We start from the raw sequence: 17,832 nt of genomic DNA, 5'->3' as shown, positions 1-17,832 counted from the left end.
GATATATGTGGAACTCAGCATCTTCTCAGTTACGGGATTCAGCAGGCATAGCCAAAAATTTCAGAAACTAGAACCCTCAGATAGAGGTTAATTGCTGGTGAACAACTCAGTGGATGAGAGAAACTACGGAATAGACACAGACTGATCTAAAGGCCAACTAAAAAATACGTGCATTATGTTCAAGCAGCAGACATGGAATATTTGCGGCAATTAACCATGTCCTCCTAACCAGAAAACAGGTATTTATTAAACAAAAAGTTAGTAGTTATACAGACTCAATTTTTCTGATTATAATGAAATTAAGTTAAAAAATCACTTAGTATGTACATATGCATATATATGCATACATATATTTAGAATGGAGTGATAAAACATTATATTTTAAAACTTTGGAATTAGTTTGTTCCTGCATTGCTATAAAGAAATACCTGTGACTGGGTAATTTATAAAGAAAAGGAGTTGAATTGGCTCACAGTTCCACGGGCTGTACAGAAAGCATGATGCTGGCATCTGCCAGGCTTCTGGGGAGACCTCAGGAAACTTACAAACATGGCAGAAGGTGAGGTGAGGATCCAGCACTTCATGTGGCTGGAGCAGGAGGAAGAGAGAGACAGGAGAGGTGTTACACACTTTTAAACAACCAGACCTCACAATAACTTACTCACTATCATGAGAACAGCACTGAGGGGATGGCACTAAACCATTCATGAAGGACCACTCCCATGATCAAATCACCTCCCACCAGGCCTCACCTCCAGCACTGGGGATTACAACTGAACATGAGATTTGGGTGGGGACACAGATCCAAACCATATCAGGAATGCAGCTAAACTAGTATTTGGAAGAACATACATATTTATTTCAGAGAAGAAGAAATGTTCAAACTTAACAGCAAAGCAGAAAACTCAGGAAGACATAAAATTTTAAAAACCAAGTAAAACTACAGAATATAGAAGGATGAAGGCACAAGAAATAAGAGGAAAATGGATGAAATAGAAAACAAGTATGAAATAGAGAGAGTCAACAAATCCAACAGCTGGTTCTTTAAGACAACAAATAAAATAGACAAATTTAGTCAACATAGATTGCAAGGGGGAAAAAAAAACCCAAATTGAGAAGGCACAAATAAACCACTCTAGGAATAACCGAAGGCACAGCACGAGAGACAGAGACTAAAAGTAAGACAGCAATAAGAACAACAGCAGCAACAAAAACTACAAAAACACAGAGAGAAGACTAATTACCTCCAAAAATGTAACTCAGCAAAACTAAAAAAAAACTAACCTGAATATATTTTAACCATTAAAGAAATGGGTTAAAAATCTGCTCTGGTTATCATACACAAAATGCTAGGACCAGATGTTTTCATAAGAGAATTCTACCAAACATTCAAATAACAGTTATCCCAATATCATACAGAATGTTTCAGAGAATAGAAAGGAGGGCCTGCTCTCTGACTCATTTTCTGAGGCTACTTTATTTTTTATACAAAGCAGACAGGAAAGGGAAGGTCACCTTCCTTAGAAACCCAGGCATGAAAATCCTAATAGATACTAGCAGAGTCCAGCAATTTGTAAACATAAACAGATCATGACAAATCTAAGTTATTTAAGGAATGTATTACTGGCTTTACATTTGAAAATTTATCAGTGTAATTCACCACATTAACAGTTTAAAATTCTACATCTATTTATAATACAAACTTATAGAAAATGGGGAAGAGAAACAAAGGGTTTTAACCTGGTAGAAAGCACCTACCAAATAAATGTATAGCCAGCAGCGTAAATGGTGAAACATTGCACAAATCTCTTTAAAGTCAAAAAAACTGTGAATGTCTGCTATCATTCTTTTTATCCAATATTTTACTGAGCTACTGTCATAAGATATTAAAAGGAAATAAGTATAAGAATTTCCAAAGGGGAAGCAAAACTGAAATGATCCGTAGTTGGTAAGATTGTTTACATAGAAAATCCAAGGGTATCTACAGACGAATGTTTAGAATCAGTGAGGATGTTTAGCCATCTCGCTGGATATGTGTAATATATATGAAAATCAATGTGCTATCCATTGCAGCAGATAACATAAAATGCAATTTAAGAAACATATCATTTATAGAGGCAACAAAAAATATAGTAACTAGGAATATAGCTAACAAAAGCCATGAAAGGTATTTATGAAGAAAATTTCAAAATGTTACTGGATTACATAAGAGGAGTACACAAAAAATAGATGAGGCAATGAAGATGTTCATGGATGAAGAGACTCACAGCACAAAGACGTCCATTTCCTCAAATTTTTCCAAGAATTCATTGAAACTTCAAACAACGTCCAACAAATAACTTTTGGAAATGTAACAAGCTAATCAAAAACTCACATGGAAGAAGAAATGGTAAAGAATAATCAGGACTGATCAAGGTGGGAAGATTTGCTTGCCATGTGTTTGGACTTCTTTAAAAAATAGATCAGAGGAACAGAATAGAAAACTTAAAAATAGACTAGTACATATGTGGAAAATTAACAGGACAGAGGTGTCCTTATGAATCCAATGAGAACATGACAAACAGCTTAGTCAGTACTGCTGAGGGAAGTGTTGGAAAAACAATTAGATTTTCCCCTTACACCACCACCAAACATAAGGTGGATTAAAGAACTAAAAGTGAAAAATGAAATGAAAAAATTTTGAAGTGTATATATAGGAGAAGGTATTTATAATCTAGAATTGACAAGTATTTCCCAAAACTCAAAAGGCAAAATGATAAAACAAAAACTTTATTCATTTGGTTATATTAGAGGTAAAAACAAGCATAAAAGGCAATATGAAAAAGGTGGAGGGCTGGGCAGGATGGCTCACACCTGTAATCTCAGCATGTCAGGAGACTGAGGCGGGAGGTCCACTTGATCCCAGGCATTCAAGGCTGCAGTGAGCTGTGATCATGCCACTGTATTCCAGCTTGAATGTCAAAGTGAGACCCCATCTCTAAAAACAAAGAAACAAACAAACAACCTCAATGGAAATACAAGTTTTAGTCCAGGAGATATTTGCAAACATATAACTGACCAATAATTAGCATCTAAGATATATAAAGAACGCTTTCAATTTCTAAGAAAAAACCAACAATTCAACTGAAGAATGGGCAAAAGAATATAGGCAATTCACAGGAGACATATCCCCAAAACCAACAAACGTGAAAATCTGCTCGCTGTCACTGGTAATCAGGAAGATGAAAATTGAAGTAGCAAGTAGATTGGAAAAAGTAAAAGTTGGCAGTAATATATATGGGTGGGGACATAGGGAGTCAGGAACTATCTGACTTTGAGAGTAGGAGGGTGAATTAGAAGACCATGGTGATAGGCAATTTGGCAATATCTGGTTGGACATGCATCCCTTACTGAGAATTCCACTGCCAGGTGAAAACCTAGAGAAACTCATACAGATGCCCAGAAAGTCATGCTCTAGAATATTCATAACAAGGTAGATTATGATAGTAGAAAATGCGTAAACAATTTAAACATACATATACAGGAGAATGTGTCAATAAATTGTAGTGAGGTCTATATAACGTGAACTGTTTTTTTTTTTCAAAAAAACTTCTATTTTAGGTTCAGAGGTACATATGTAGTTTGTTATATAAGTAAACTTGTGTCATGGGGGTTTGTTGTACACAATATTTCATTACCCCGGTACTATGCCTAATACCCTATAGTTATTTTTTCTGCTCCTGTCCCTCCTCCCATCTTCCACCCCCAAGTAGGCCCCTATGTCTGTTGTTCCCCTCTACATGTCCATGTGTTATCATGATTTAGCTCTCACTTATAAGTGAGAATATGCAATATTTGGTTTTCTGTTCCTGTGTTAGTTTGCTAAGAATAATGGCCTCCAGCTCCATCCGTGTTCCTGCAAAGAACATGATCTCATTCTTTTTATGGCTGCATAGTATTCTATGGTGAATATGTACCACGTTTTCTTTATCCAGTCTACCATTGTTGGGCATTTAGGTTGATTTCATGTCTTTGCTATTGTGAATAGTGCTGCAATGAACATACACGTGTATGTGTCTTTATGAATGATCTGTTTTTCTATTTAGTAAAATGAATGAATTAACATTGATAAGCCTCAGAAACGTAATGTTGATGAAAACATATAATTTACAAAGGGATATTTACAACATGACAACATGTATAATTTTATAAGGCAAAATACTATATATCGTTCATGGATACATAATAAAGAGTAAACATAAAAAATATGTGTGGGATATATGAACTCCATAATTAAGGTGGCAGTTACTTTAGGGTGTGGGTAGTGGGGATGTGATTGGTGAAGAGTATTCAAGAGTCTTCAACTACAATGTAAAACTTTATTTCTTATGCAATAAAAGATCTGTCGGAAGCAAATATGATGAAATCTTCAGATCTTACAAAGTTTAGTATATTATGGATTTTGTTATATTCTTTTTCTTTTTCTTGTTAAGTGTGGGCACAATGCCATATAGTAAGTATCTAAAACTTACTCATTTTCTATAACTGAAACTTTATACCTCTTGAACAGCAACACTTTCCATATCCTGCTCCCCTTACCCCTGGCAACCACCATTCCACCCTCTGTTTCTATGAGTTTAACTCATATAAGTGGAATCATGCAGTATTTGCCCTTTTGTGCCTGGCTTATCTAATTTAGCATAACATCCTCCAGGTTCATCCATGTCATCACAAATGGCAGCATCTTCTTTATTAAGGCGGAATAATATTTCTTTGTGTATATGTGTACCACATTTTCTTTATCCATTCATTTGTTGATGGACCTTTAGGTTGTTTCCAAACTGGCTGTTGTGAATAATGCCGCAACAAACTGATGGTATGGATAGCTCTTTGAAATCCTGATTTCAATTCCTTTGGATATATACTCAGAAGTGGGATTGCTGAATCGTATAGTAGTTCCACTTTTAGTTTTTTGAGGAACCTCCATGCTGCTTTCCATGACAGCTGCACCAATTTACATGCCCACTAACAATGTACAAGGATGTCAATTTTTTCACATCCCCACCAACACTTATCTTCTGGGTTTTTTTTTTTTTGATTAAAGTCATCAGAAAATGTGTGAGGTGTGAGTTGATATGATTGGCATTTCCCTAGTTATTCAGGAGTAATGTTGAGCATCTTTTCATATACCAGTTCACTATTTGTATATTTTCTTTGGAGAAATATCTATTTAATTTTTTTGCTCATTTTAAAATTTTTTGGGAGGGTTATTGCATTGTAGGAGTTTCTTGCATATTTTGGATTTTAACCCCTTATAGATATATGGCTTGGAAATATCTTATTCTATTTCATAGTTTGCCTTTTCACTCTGCTGTTTGTCTCCTTTGCCATGTGGAAGATCTTTAGTTTCATGTAGTCTTATTTGTCTATTTTTGCTTTTGTTGCTTGTGCTTTTGGTATCATATTAAAGTAATCACTGCCAAGACCAATGCCATGGAGCTTTTCCTGTACATTTTCTTCTAGGAGTGTTACAGTTTCAGGTCTTATGCCATCTCTTTAATCCATTTTGAGTTGATTTTTTGTATTATGTCAGATAAAGATTCGATTTTCTTCTTTTGCATGTGGATATCTAATTTTCTCAACACTATTTGTTGAGGAGACTATCTTTTTCCCATTGTGTATCCTCTGCACTCTTGTCACAGGTCAGTTGAGTGTGTATGTGTGGGTTTATTTGTGAGCTCTCTATTCTGTTCCATGGGTCTATATGTCTTTTTCATACCAGTACCGTATGTTTTAATACTATGGCTTTGTAATATATTTTGAAATCAGGAAGTATTATGAAGGCAGCTTTGTTCTTCTTTCTTAAGATTGCTTTGGCTACTCAGGATTTTTCATGGATCCCATGAATTTTAGGATTGTTTTTTCTGTTTCTATAGAAAATGCCGTTGGGATTTTGACAGATTGCATTAAATCTGTAGACCACTTTGAGTCATATACTATTAATAGGAACATTTTAACAATAGTAAGCCTTCCTATCCATGAACATAGGTTGTATTTCCATTTATTTGTGTCTTCTTTAATTTCTTTCATCAACATTTTGTAGTTTTTAGTGCATAAGTCTTTCCCCCATTGCTTAAATCTATTTCTAAGTATGTTATTCTTTTTTATGATGTTGTAAATGGATATTTTTTCCTTAATTTTTGGGGGATAGTTTGTTGGGGGATAGTTTGGGGGATAGTTGTTGTTAGGGGATACTAGTTGTATATTAAAATACAACTAGTTTTTGTAGGTAGAGCTCATATCCTGCAACTTTACTGAATTCATTTATTAGTTTTAACCAGTGTGTGTGTGTGTGTGTGTGTGTGTAGTCTTTAGGTTTCTCTACGTATATCACGTCAACTGTAAATATGTAATTTTACTTCTTCCTTTTCAATTTGGACATTTTTTTCTTCTTCTTTAGCAATTGTTCTGACTAGAACTTCTGGTACTATGTTGAATAGAAGTGGTAAGAGTGGGCATCCTTGCCTTGTTCCTAATCTTAGAGGAAAAGCTTTCAGTTTTTCACTATTGAGTATGATGTTAGTGATGGGCTTTCCATATGTGGCCTTTATTATGTTGTGGTAAATTTCTTCTATACCTAGGTTTTTGAGAAGTTTTATCATGAAAAGGTGTTAATTTTTTCAAATGGCTTTTCTATTTCTATTGAGATAATCATGTGATTTTTATCCTTTATTCTGTTAGTATGATGTATCACATTTATTGATTTGCATGTGTTGAATCATCCTCGAATTCCAGGGATAAATCCCACTTGATCATAATGTATGATCCTTTTAATGGGCTGCTGAATTCAATTTGCTAGTATTTTATTGAGGGTTTTTGCGTCTATGTTAATCAGGAATGAACGTAAAAATACAGGATCTGTAGTTTTCTTTTCTTGCAGTATCTTTGTCTGGCTTTGGTATTGAGGTAATTATAGCTTCTTAAAATAAGTTTGAAAATATTTCCTTTTCTTCATTTTTTGGGGAAGAGTTTAAGAAGAACAGGTCCTAATTATTTAAATATTTGGTAGAATTCACCAGTGAAGTCGTGTGGTCCTGGGATTTTGTTTTGGGAAGGTTTTTGATTACTGATTCAATCTTCTTAACTTATTATTAGTCTGTTTAGATTTTTTAATTCTTCATGATTCAGTATTAGTAGGTTGCCTGCTTCTAGGAATTTGTCCATTTTTTCTGGGTTATCCAATTTATTGGCATAAATTTCTTCCTAATAATGTCTTATAATTATTTTTATTTCCATGGTATCGGTTGTAACGTCTCCTTTTTTATTTCTGATTTTATTTAATTGAGTCTTCTCTCTTTCTTTCTTAGTCTAACTAAGGGGTTGTCAATTTTATTTATCTTCCCCCAAACCAAACACTTAGTTTCCTTGATATTAAAAATGTTTTTCTGTTCTCTATTTTGTTTACTTCTGCTGTAATAATTATTATTTCCTTCCCTTTGCTCACTTAGGCTCAGTTTGTTCTAGTTCCTAGAGCTCTAAAGTTAGGTTGTTGATTTGAGATCTTTCTTTTTTAATGTAGGCATTTATTGCTGTAAACTTTCCCTTATAACTGCTTTTGATGCATCCCGTAAGTTTTGGTATGTTGTGTTTTCATTTTCATTTGTCTTGAGATATTTTCTTATTTTCCTTTCGATTCCTTCTTTTACTCAATGGTTATTCAATATTGTGTTGTTTAGTTTCTACATATTTGTGAATTTTTCGGTTTTCCTTCTGTTATTGATTTCTAGTTTTATCCCATTGTGGTTTAAAAAGATACTTGACATGATTTCAATCTTCTTAAATTTGTTAAGGCTTATTTTTGTGACCTAACATGTGATCTATCCTGGAGAATGTTCCATCTGAGCTTGAGAAGAATGTGTATTCTGCTGCTATTGGATGAAATATTCTGCACATGTTTATTAGGTTCATTTGGCATGTAGTATTGTTAAAGCCCGCTGTTTTCTTACTGATTTTCTGTGTGGATGTTCTATTTATTATAGAAAGTGGGGTATTGAAGTCTCCCACTATTATTATATTGCTGTCAATTTCTCTCTTCAGACCTGTCAACGTTATCTATTTAGGTGCTCTGATGTTGTGTGCATACAGTGTATATTTACACTTGTTACATCTTCCTGATGAATAGACCTTTTAATCATTATACACTGACCTTCTTTGTCTCTTTGGACAGTTTTACCTTAAAGCATATTTTGTTTGTTATAAATACAGCCACCCCCACTCTCTTTTGGTTTCCGTGTGCGTGGAATGTTTTTTTCCCATCCCTTTACTTTCAGCCTATGTATGTCCTTAAATCTAAAGTTAGTCTCTCCTAGATAGCACAGTTAAATCTCTAATCCATTGTTATTTAAAATCCATTCAGCTATTTTATATCTTTTGATTAAGAAGTTTAATCCATTTTTATTTAAAGAAATTATTGATAGTCAAGAATTATTGTCATTTTATTTGCTTTATTTGTTTTGTAGTTCTTTTGTCCCTTTTTTGTTTTTTCACTGTCTTCTTTTGTGATTTGATGATTTCTTTGTAATGATATGTTTTGCTTCCTTTCTCTTTTTATTTTGTGTATCTACCATAGGTAATTTCTTTGTGGTTATCATAAAGCTTACTTATGTAAATCATCTTATTTCAAGCTTTCAGTCATATACAAAAACTATACTCTTACTCTCCCCACATTCCACATTATGTAAATGATAGCACAATTTATATCTTATATATTGTGTATCCATTAACATATTTTGGTAATTATAGCTATTCTTTTTTTTTTTTTTTTTGAGACGGAGTTTTGCTCTTGTTGCCCAGGCTGGGGTGCAATGGCACGATCTTGGCTCACTGCAACCTCCACCTCCTGGGTTCAAGTGTTTCTCCTGCCTCAGCCTCCCAAGTAGCTGAGATTACAGGCATGCGCCACCACGCCCGGCTAATTTTGTATTTTTAGTAGAGATGAGGTTTCTCCATGTTGGCCAGGCTGGTCTCAAACTCCCGACCTCAGGTGATTCGCCTGCCTTGGCCTCCCAAAGTGCTGGGATTACAGGCATGAGCCACGGAGTCTGGCCTAATTATAGCTATTCTTAATACTTTTGTCTTTTAACTTCTATACTAGAGTTAAAAGAGATTTACAAGCTTTTATTACAGTATTACGGTATTATGTATTTGTTTCCATATTTGTCTTTACCAAATTTACATTTGCATATGCTTTCATGTTATTGTTTAGCACCCTTGCATTTCAACTTGAAGAATTGCCTTCAGCATTTCTTGTGGGGCAGGTCTTGTAGTGACGAGCTCCTTCAGCTTTTGTTTATTGCCTCTAATAGATTACTTTGTGAAGTACTTAAAATCCTTTATATACAAAGTCATATCATCTGTGAATATAGTTTTACTTCTTGTTTTTCTTTTATTTCTTGTTCTTGCCTAATTGTGCCAAAAGAACATATTTGTCTTTTTAAAAGACACATTCTCTAGGGTAAAACAAGGGTAGCCTGGTGCCTCATTGACTCAGAATTGAAAGGAGTCTTAGAAATCATTTACTCACTCATTCCTTTATTTGTCAAATATTTACTCAGTGGTCACAAAGGGCTAGATGCTGGAAGGACAGCAGAGAGAAGACCCCTGCCCTCGTGGGATTGACAGTCAGAGGGCAGGGATGTGCATCCTCCCTTTGTCCAGCACCTCCCTGCCTCCTGCCCATTAGTTTCTTAGCGGCTGGCTGGGTAATTGGATCAGTTGTCATGGTATTACAGGGCTTGTGCACAAGAAACCCTTATTTTATTTAATCATGGCCCCAAACGGCAAGAGTGGTGATGCTGGCAATTCATATATGCCAAAGAAAGCCTTAAAGTGCTTCCTTTAAGTGAAAAGATGAAAGTTCCAATAGTAAGCCAAGTAAAGTATTGTATGCTGAAGTTGCTAAGATCTTTTTAAGAACAAATCTTCGTCCTGTGAAATTGTGAAGAAGGAAAAACAAAGTCATGCTGCTCTTGCTGTTGCATCTCCAACTGCAAAAGTTATGGCCACAGTGCAGATGAGCGCTTTATGTAGGGGTTGGTACTATCCGCGGTTTCAGGCACCTACCGAAGGTCTTGGAACGTGTCCCCTGTGGATAAAGGAAGACCATTGTAGTTATTACTGTCCGCAGTATAGAGATGGGGATTCTGAGGCTTAGAGAGGTTAAATGAATTGCCTATAAATACAGCCAGGAAGGGATGTCACAGAGAACATGTGTCCCCTGCTAGTAAGAAACTTTAGAACCCAGAAAAAGTTTTTGGCATTTCCATCAGAAACTCCGTTGGATAACCTTTCACACAGTGACAGACTGGAAATGCCAATGGGACAACTCACACTTGCTTATGCTCTTGAAGTGGAAAAAAAAGTACAACAAAACACAACTCCTGCTGTAAGGCAGACCTCAGGCACCGAGAGAAGCCTGCCATCATCCTGTCTCTCTGATGACTCAAGTGTAGAAACGTACTAGATTTTTGGATATGTGGGTTTGATTTGTGACAAGTTGCTGATGTTCTTTGGCAACATGTCTACTCATTCCACTCAATTAGACAGCTAGAAATTACTGATCAAGCATGGAGGGATTTTTGTGAAGTTTTTAAAGAGACTCAGAATTGAAATTTAAGTATGGCAGTAGGTTGCAAAAAAAAAAAAAAAGGGAAAACTAGCATATCATTTCCTTCTTTTGATGAATTAGATTTGAACTTTAAAGTAAAGGAAACCAATCTGGTTTCTTTCCTCTGAAGTCTTTCTTATCCATATATAATCTTCATCGTGTAGAAAGTGAAAGCCCCAGGCTAATGGTGGAGTCAATTGTGCAGTGGTTTGAAGCAAAACTCTGGGCTGTGCCACGTGGACTCGAATCTCTGCCACTCACCTGCTGAGTGACGTTGGAGACATTACTTAAGCAACTTGTGCCTCAGTGTTCTCATCTATCACAGAGGATAATAACCCTCCCAGAGTTACTGTAAAAGTGAAATAAAGAAAAATATGTAAAGTGCTCAGAACGGAGCCTATCATAGAGGAGCACTTTATAAATGTGTGTGATTGTAATTTCATCCTCAGTTGGAGGACACTGGCTGATTTAAACTCCAAATGTATTATTGCTGATACTGTGAGTGGGTGAGATATTTTATAACATTATCTTTTAAAAGAGGCACTTTAATTGGGTGAAACAGGATACTGAGATCCTTCCATACTTGTCACCTTAAAACTTGAAGACTGTGTCACTGAGGGGTGGTTATCCTTACCTAAAGGTGGTCTCTCCACTCCTGGACCTGGAGGAATACCTAAAGGTTCATGAGGAAAAGAATCCTCAAGGATAGAGAAGTTTTTACCTGCCTCTGGGAATAATTTGAAATAGCAATCTTGGGATTTCTTTTTTCTTTTCTTTTCTTTTCTTTCTTTCAGACAAGGTCTCACTCTGTCACCCAGGCTGGAGTGCAGTGGCATAATCTTGGCTCACTGCAACCTCCACTTCCTGGGTTTAAGTGATTCTCCTGCCTCAGCCTCCTGAGTAACTGAGATTACAGGCACGTGCCACCACACCCAGCTAATTTTTATATTTTTACTAGAGACAGGGTTTCGCCATGTTGGCCAGGCTGGTCTCAAACTCCTGACCTCAAGTAATCCTTTCACTTTAGACTCTCAAAGTGCTGGGACTACAGGCGTGAGCCACTGTGCCTGGCCAATCCTAGGATTTCTGTAATTTCTCAGAGCTATTCATTAAAAAATTGAGCATCTACTTCTAATATGTTCCAGACACTGTGCTAAGTGCCAGAAACCATCTGAAGGCTCCTAACATTTTAAAATATGTTTGTGATTATGTTTGTAACTCAAGGATCCTGGAAGTCAGAAACCTGTTTTTTTGTTTTGTTTTGTTTTTTTTAAGACGGTGTCTCGCTCTGTCACCAGGCTGGAGTGCAGTGGCACTATCTTGGCTCACTGCAACCTCTGCCTCCTGGGTTCAAGCGATTCTCCTGCCTCAACCTCCCGAGTAGCTGGGACTACAGGCATGCACCACCATGCTCAGTTAAATTTTTGTATTTTTAGTAGAGACGGGGTTTCACCATGTTGGTCAGGATGGTCTTGATCTCTTGACCTCGTGATCCGCCGGCTTCAGCCTCCCAAAGTGCTGGGATTACAGGCATGAGCCACCGTGCCCAGCCCCTGATTTTAAATATATTTGTCCAAAGGAGGTAATTAACTTTTGGGTAAGTCTATGTACCTATCTCTTCTTCCCGTCTATAAGTTCCTCTTCTTACCTGGGGTCTGCCCCCTGGCCATCAATGACTTGCCCTAGGGATGGATTTGTACCCAAGCAGAGATCATCAGATTCTGTCTGCCAGGAAATGGCAATAGAAACTTGGACAGGGAGAATCAGTTGGGCACCATGGGCATTTGAATGGAGGGGCCACGCAGAGCCTTCTTGGCTGGTCTGTAGGGTTCTGGGCAGGTCAGGGGGAGCAGAGAAGCCACCAGTCAGAGAAGGAAGTTGTTTGCAGAGAGAAACACACTAGGAAACCTAGAAGCCCCATAGAAGACCTCAGGAGTACTCCCGGGACTGGGTTGGGACTGTTTCGGTCTCCAGGGCACCTTGGAGACCCTTGAGACTGACTCTAAATCCTTGCAACAATCTTCCTCCATAGCTGGGCAGCCCAAATGCCTTGTCTAGGGCAGAACACGCTTCCAAAAGATTATCTTGTCCTTTCAGGGAAGAAGAAACAAATACATCTTGTTTCCTTGTTATTGTTGATGTTCTATTTGTTTTTCTCTTGCTTTTGGAGAAACAGAATGTCAGCTGCCCCATAGAGCCTACCCAAGCAGTAGAAGCTCCTTGCAGATAGGCTGAAAATGAAAATAAACAAAATATACAAATCTTTCCTAATTTTTCTTGCCAGCCCTCCCACCACGGAGATGGCCACAATTGTAGTCTATATATTGATAAGCTGTGATGACACATACAGCTAATTCTAGACTTCTCATTCTCTCCTCAGCTCACGAATGGGCTAAATTTTCAGGTGCTCACGGATTCTGGTCCAGCAAATCTGCATTCCCGGCAGCTGCAGGGCATGTTGGAGCCTCTGTGAGTAGGAGGCTCCAGGCACGGGCGATCCTTGAACAGCTGTGGTGTACCTGAGGGGGCCGATGCATTCTGATTATTGTCCCCTGCTCCCAGGAAGACCAATCCAACTTAAGAATATCATATCAGCTACACAACATTTAGAGTAACCTGTTGACTTCAGTGATGGCGTAGAGTGTGTAGAGGAATGCATAAGAACACTATTCAGAGAGAGGAGTGTTCCACTCCCAGCTCTGGTTCCTGTGAGCACAGGAATGTCATTGACCTAGAGGGAGGGAGAGAGGGGGAGAAAGAGGAGAAGAGAAGGAGAACGGGGCAAAGCATTAACAACTACAACTCTGGCATCTAGTGAAGGGCACACGGGGGTTCATGTTGCTATTGAAATTTTGCTGTATGATGTTTTTCAAAATAAAAAGCAGAAACAAACAAAAATGGGCCGATAACCTAGTGGGGAGCCCACATATGAAGACACGGCTGCAATCACGGTTGCCAGACTTAGCAGATGAAAACACAGGTGGCCCAGTACATTGGAATTTCAGATAAGCACGGAGTCACCTTTAGTAGACATGTGTCCCAAACACTGCAAATCATTCTTTCCAAACATTTAAGGTGGGAAGCACTGCAACACAGAACCCTGGAGCTCAAGGGGAGAAACTGGGAAGGGGGTGCACGCTGCTGGCTTAGGGAGAGTTTGGGGAGGGCTCTGCTAAGGGATTTGCATTTTCATCCTAAGGTAGGCTGAGAAAGAAAAGGCTTTGTTTCTGTAAAAAGAACTTGCTGTACAAAGAACTTAAAGTTGCAGACTGAGGAGGGTGGGTTTGCAGGAGGCAGGATTGGGGTTCCCCACTCACACCACAAAGGTCACTGCCTTCTCCTTTTTGGCCTGGCCCAGGGGCTCTGCCCAGCATCCCTGGCTCCCCTTCAGAGTGACGCCATGGCTCACTTTGACAGCCTTGCTTGGCATTTCCATTGTGGACCTTGGGCATCCCTGGCTCAGCTGACGTCACTGGAGTGGCACAGAGTGGGAGGATGTATGGTGGTTAAGAGCACAGTCCTGGAGGCAGAGTGCTCTTAGCTGGTCCTGGGGTTCAGCTCATGCTGTGATACATGGTATATGGGACATGAGCATGCGCTATGCTGGTGTCCATCTAAAGAAAGAGACTCAAGCCAAATTAATTTAGAGAGTTTATTTGGGCCACGGTTGAGGACTGCAGCCTGGGACACACTTCCAAGTTGCCTTGGGGAGTGCACCAGAAAACAAAGGAAAGGCTCGAGTACGTGTGTGTGTGTGTGTATGTGTGTGTGTGTTTTAAAAGACAGTGAATCAGGAGGGGGACCATTACAAAGTTGTTCCTGAGGAATTCTCATAGGTTTATAGAAGTAACGTTGGTGATTGGCTGTACATGGTTGAGCTCTAGGGTATGAATTATTGTGTCCAACGTAAGGCATTTTATGGCTCCTTGGCGTCAGTCTGGAGCGCACACTGCAAGAGGCTTCAAGAAGTAATTACTTAGCTCAAGGGGTGAGTGAGGCGTGACTGCAGTTACACACGGACATATTTCAGTACCTCTCTGGGCCTGATAATTAAAGGGGGCTTGCATTCCATAGACTAAAAGTTTCTTTCCTTTTTCACTGGTCACTGAGCCTGTTTCCTCTCCTGCAAAAAGGGGGCTGGTGGTGAGGACTAGGTGGGTGCATGCACATGAGGGCCTGAGCTCAGCCTGATCCTTCCTGTGTGCAGGGAGTGTGAGTTATTACAGTACTTGACCTCCTCTTGCTCTCCGGCCTTCTAAGGAAAGTTTGGGTTTGCCTGCTTAGGTCCCAGGCCCTGTAAGGGGCTGCTGCAGCCTGATTGGAGAGTGGTGTGATAGAAGCAGTGAAAGTGATTGGCATTAGGAACCACCAGGGGCATGGCTGGAAGGGAGGAAGGTGCGCTGGGAGTGGAGCCAGAGAGAAGGGTAGGCAGGAGGGGTTCTGAGCAGCGGCTGTGGGACTCGGTGTGGGAGGGTGTGGAAGGCTGGCGTCATGTCTCTGCAGGGGCAGCAGCTCTTGCAGCTTACGGGGGGCTCTGGAAAACACCCACGTGCTTTTCCCAGGTGTTTGCAGATGGCTGTGCGGTCCTGCCACGGGAGTCGGGAGTGGTTTGGCCGCATACCCCCCTCTCCCATATGGAGCCCCTTTGGCAGTCAGGCACACTTGGCTTCCAGATTTTAATTCCTCTTTTATTGTTCCCATAACTGCAGAGCATGGATGGAGAGGATGTAGAACAGAACGTTCTCAGAGAAACCATGGGAGGACAAAACGTCCCAGCAGCCGCCTGCTGGCGTGTTTTCTTCCTTTCTACCCGAGTACATATTGGGCTTTAATCCTGGGGTCCCAGAAGCCCGAGCCTGCTGAGGGGAGGCAGCCTCAGGGCTAGCTAGCTCCTCACTGGCGAGACTTCTCTTTTTCATTTGTACCTAGTGCATTGTTTCTGCATTTCAAGAAAGGAAAGTGGGCAGGAGAGAATCGCAGGGGAGCTGCCACATCTTTGGACATGACGGAAAGCAGAACTGGAAGGGATGAGTGAGGGATTGTTCCAGCCATGGCCTTCAACACCCCCTCCCACCACTGTAGGCAACAGGGAGCCCACCCCCTCCCCTTAAATCCAGGCTGGCTGGGGCCTTTCCTTGACCAATCAGCTCAGGGGTTTGGGTGAGATGAGTGAGGCACTTGCCTTGGGAGTCAAGTTTAATTGAGGGGTGGGGGAGTGCAAGAAACTCAGTCATCAAGGTCAATAGTATTTCAATGCAATCGTTTAAAAATCAAAATTAATGCAAATACACTCCATGATGGTTAAATAGAGACAAACTCAGTGGTGGGGCCATGAAGGAAAAGGAAATGAGGCCTTGGGGGAAATGAAGTAGTGGGGCCATGGAGGAAAAGGAAACTGGCTGAAGCAAAAGGAAAAATGAGCAAAACCGACCCTCTCTCTGCTCCACAATCTCATCTACTCAGGAAAATCATCAGATAAACACACACGACGGGACAAGCTACAAAATACCTGCCCAGTTCTCTTCCAGAGTCAAGGGCACAGCAGCTAAGGACAGGCTCAGGAACAGTTCAGGAGAAGGAGGCCAAGGAGAGGGTGACTGCAGGCCCTCTGGTCCCAGAGCAGCAAGGGACACTGGTGTGACAACCTGAGGTTTGGGTAGGGTCTGGAGTTTGGCTCATAGTACTTTACCAAAGTTAGTTTCTTGGTTTTGATCACTGCCCCATGTTATGGAAGATGCCAACGGTAGGGGAAGTTGGCTGGAGGTTATGCAGGAAATCTCTCTACTATTTTTGCAACTTTCTGTAAATCTAAAGCTGTTTCAAAATAAAAAAGTAAACGCAGACACAGTAGTCCCCCCTTATCCGTGGGGGATAGGTTCTAAGACCCTAAAGGGGATGCCTGAAACTACAGATAGTACTGAACCCTGTCTGTACTACATTTTTTTCCTATACGTACACACCTACAGAGATGTTTAATTTATAAATTAGGTACAGTAAAAGATTAACAACAATAACTAATAATAAGATAGAACAATTATAACAATAAGCTAGTATCACTACTTTGCACTTTGAGGCCATTATTTAGTCAAGTATGAGTTACTTGGGCTGGGCGTGGTGGCTCATGCCTATAATGCCAGCACTTTGGGAGGCTGAGGCGGGCGGATCACCTGAGGTCAGGAGTTGGAGACCAGCCTTGTCAACATGGTGAAATCTTGTCTCTACTAAAAAATACAAAAATTAGCCAGGCGTGGTGGTGGGTGCCTGTAATCCCAGCTACTCGGGAGCCTGAGGCAGGAGAATCACTTGAACCTGGGAGGTGGAGGTTACAGTGACCCAAGATCGTGCCATTGTACTCCAGCCTGGGCAACAAGAGCAAACCTCCGTCTCAAAAGAAAAAAAAGATAGAGTTACTTAACACAAGCGCTGTGATGACACAACAGTCAGTCTGATAACCCAGATGGCAACTAGGTGACTAGTTGCAGGGCAGGGGCGTCTCCAGCTGTAGATACTGGGCAAAGGGAGGTGGGATACAGAGGGACTGCCTGAGAATTCACCAGGCCACTCAGAATGGTGCGCAATTTAAAACTTATGGATTGTTTATCTCTAGAATTCTCCAGATTTATTATTTCTAGACCACAGTTAAATGTGAATAACTGAAACCGGAAAGTGAAACTTTGGATAAGGGAGCACTACTATAAGTCACCTGACCTGGCGGGGCGCAGTGGTTTACGCTTGTTATCCCAGCACTTTGGGATGCCGAGGCGGGCAGATCACTTGAGTTCAGAAGTTCGAGACCAGCCTGACCAATGTGGGGAAACTCCGTTTCTACCAAAAAACATACACACATAAAGGAAATTAGCCAGGCATGGTGGTGCAAGCCTGTAGTCTCAGCTACTTGGGAGGCTGAGGAAGGAGAATCGCTTGAACCCGGGAGGCCCAAGTTGCAGTGAGCTGAGATCACGCCACTGCACTCTAGCCTGGGTGACAGAGGGAGACTTGGTCTCAGAACAAACAAACAAACAAAAAAATCACCTGACCTGGCCAAAAAAGAAGGAGGAGGAGGAAAGGGACATCTTGCACCCATGGACATCGTGAGTTTGACCTTGGGTGTGGGTGGCGTGAGGACATGTTTGCTATCCAGAGGAGGCTTTGAGGAGATCCTTGGGCACATGAGTATGAGGTTCAAG

The sequence above is a fragment of the Gorilla gorilla genome, chromosome 13 (genome assembly GCF_029281585.2).
Source record: "Gorilla gorilla gorilla isolate KB3781 chromosome 13, NHGRI_mGorGor1-v2.1_pri, whole genome shotgun sequence".
Classification (NCBI taxonomy): Eukaryota; Metazoa; Chordata; class Mammalia; order Primates; family Hominidae; genus Gorilla; species Gorilla gorilla.
Note: the sequence above shows the minus strand (reverse complement) of the source record.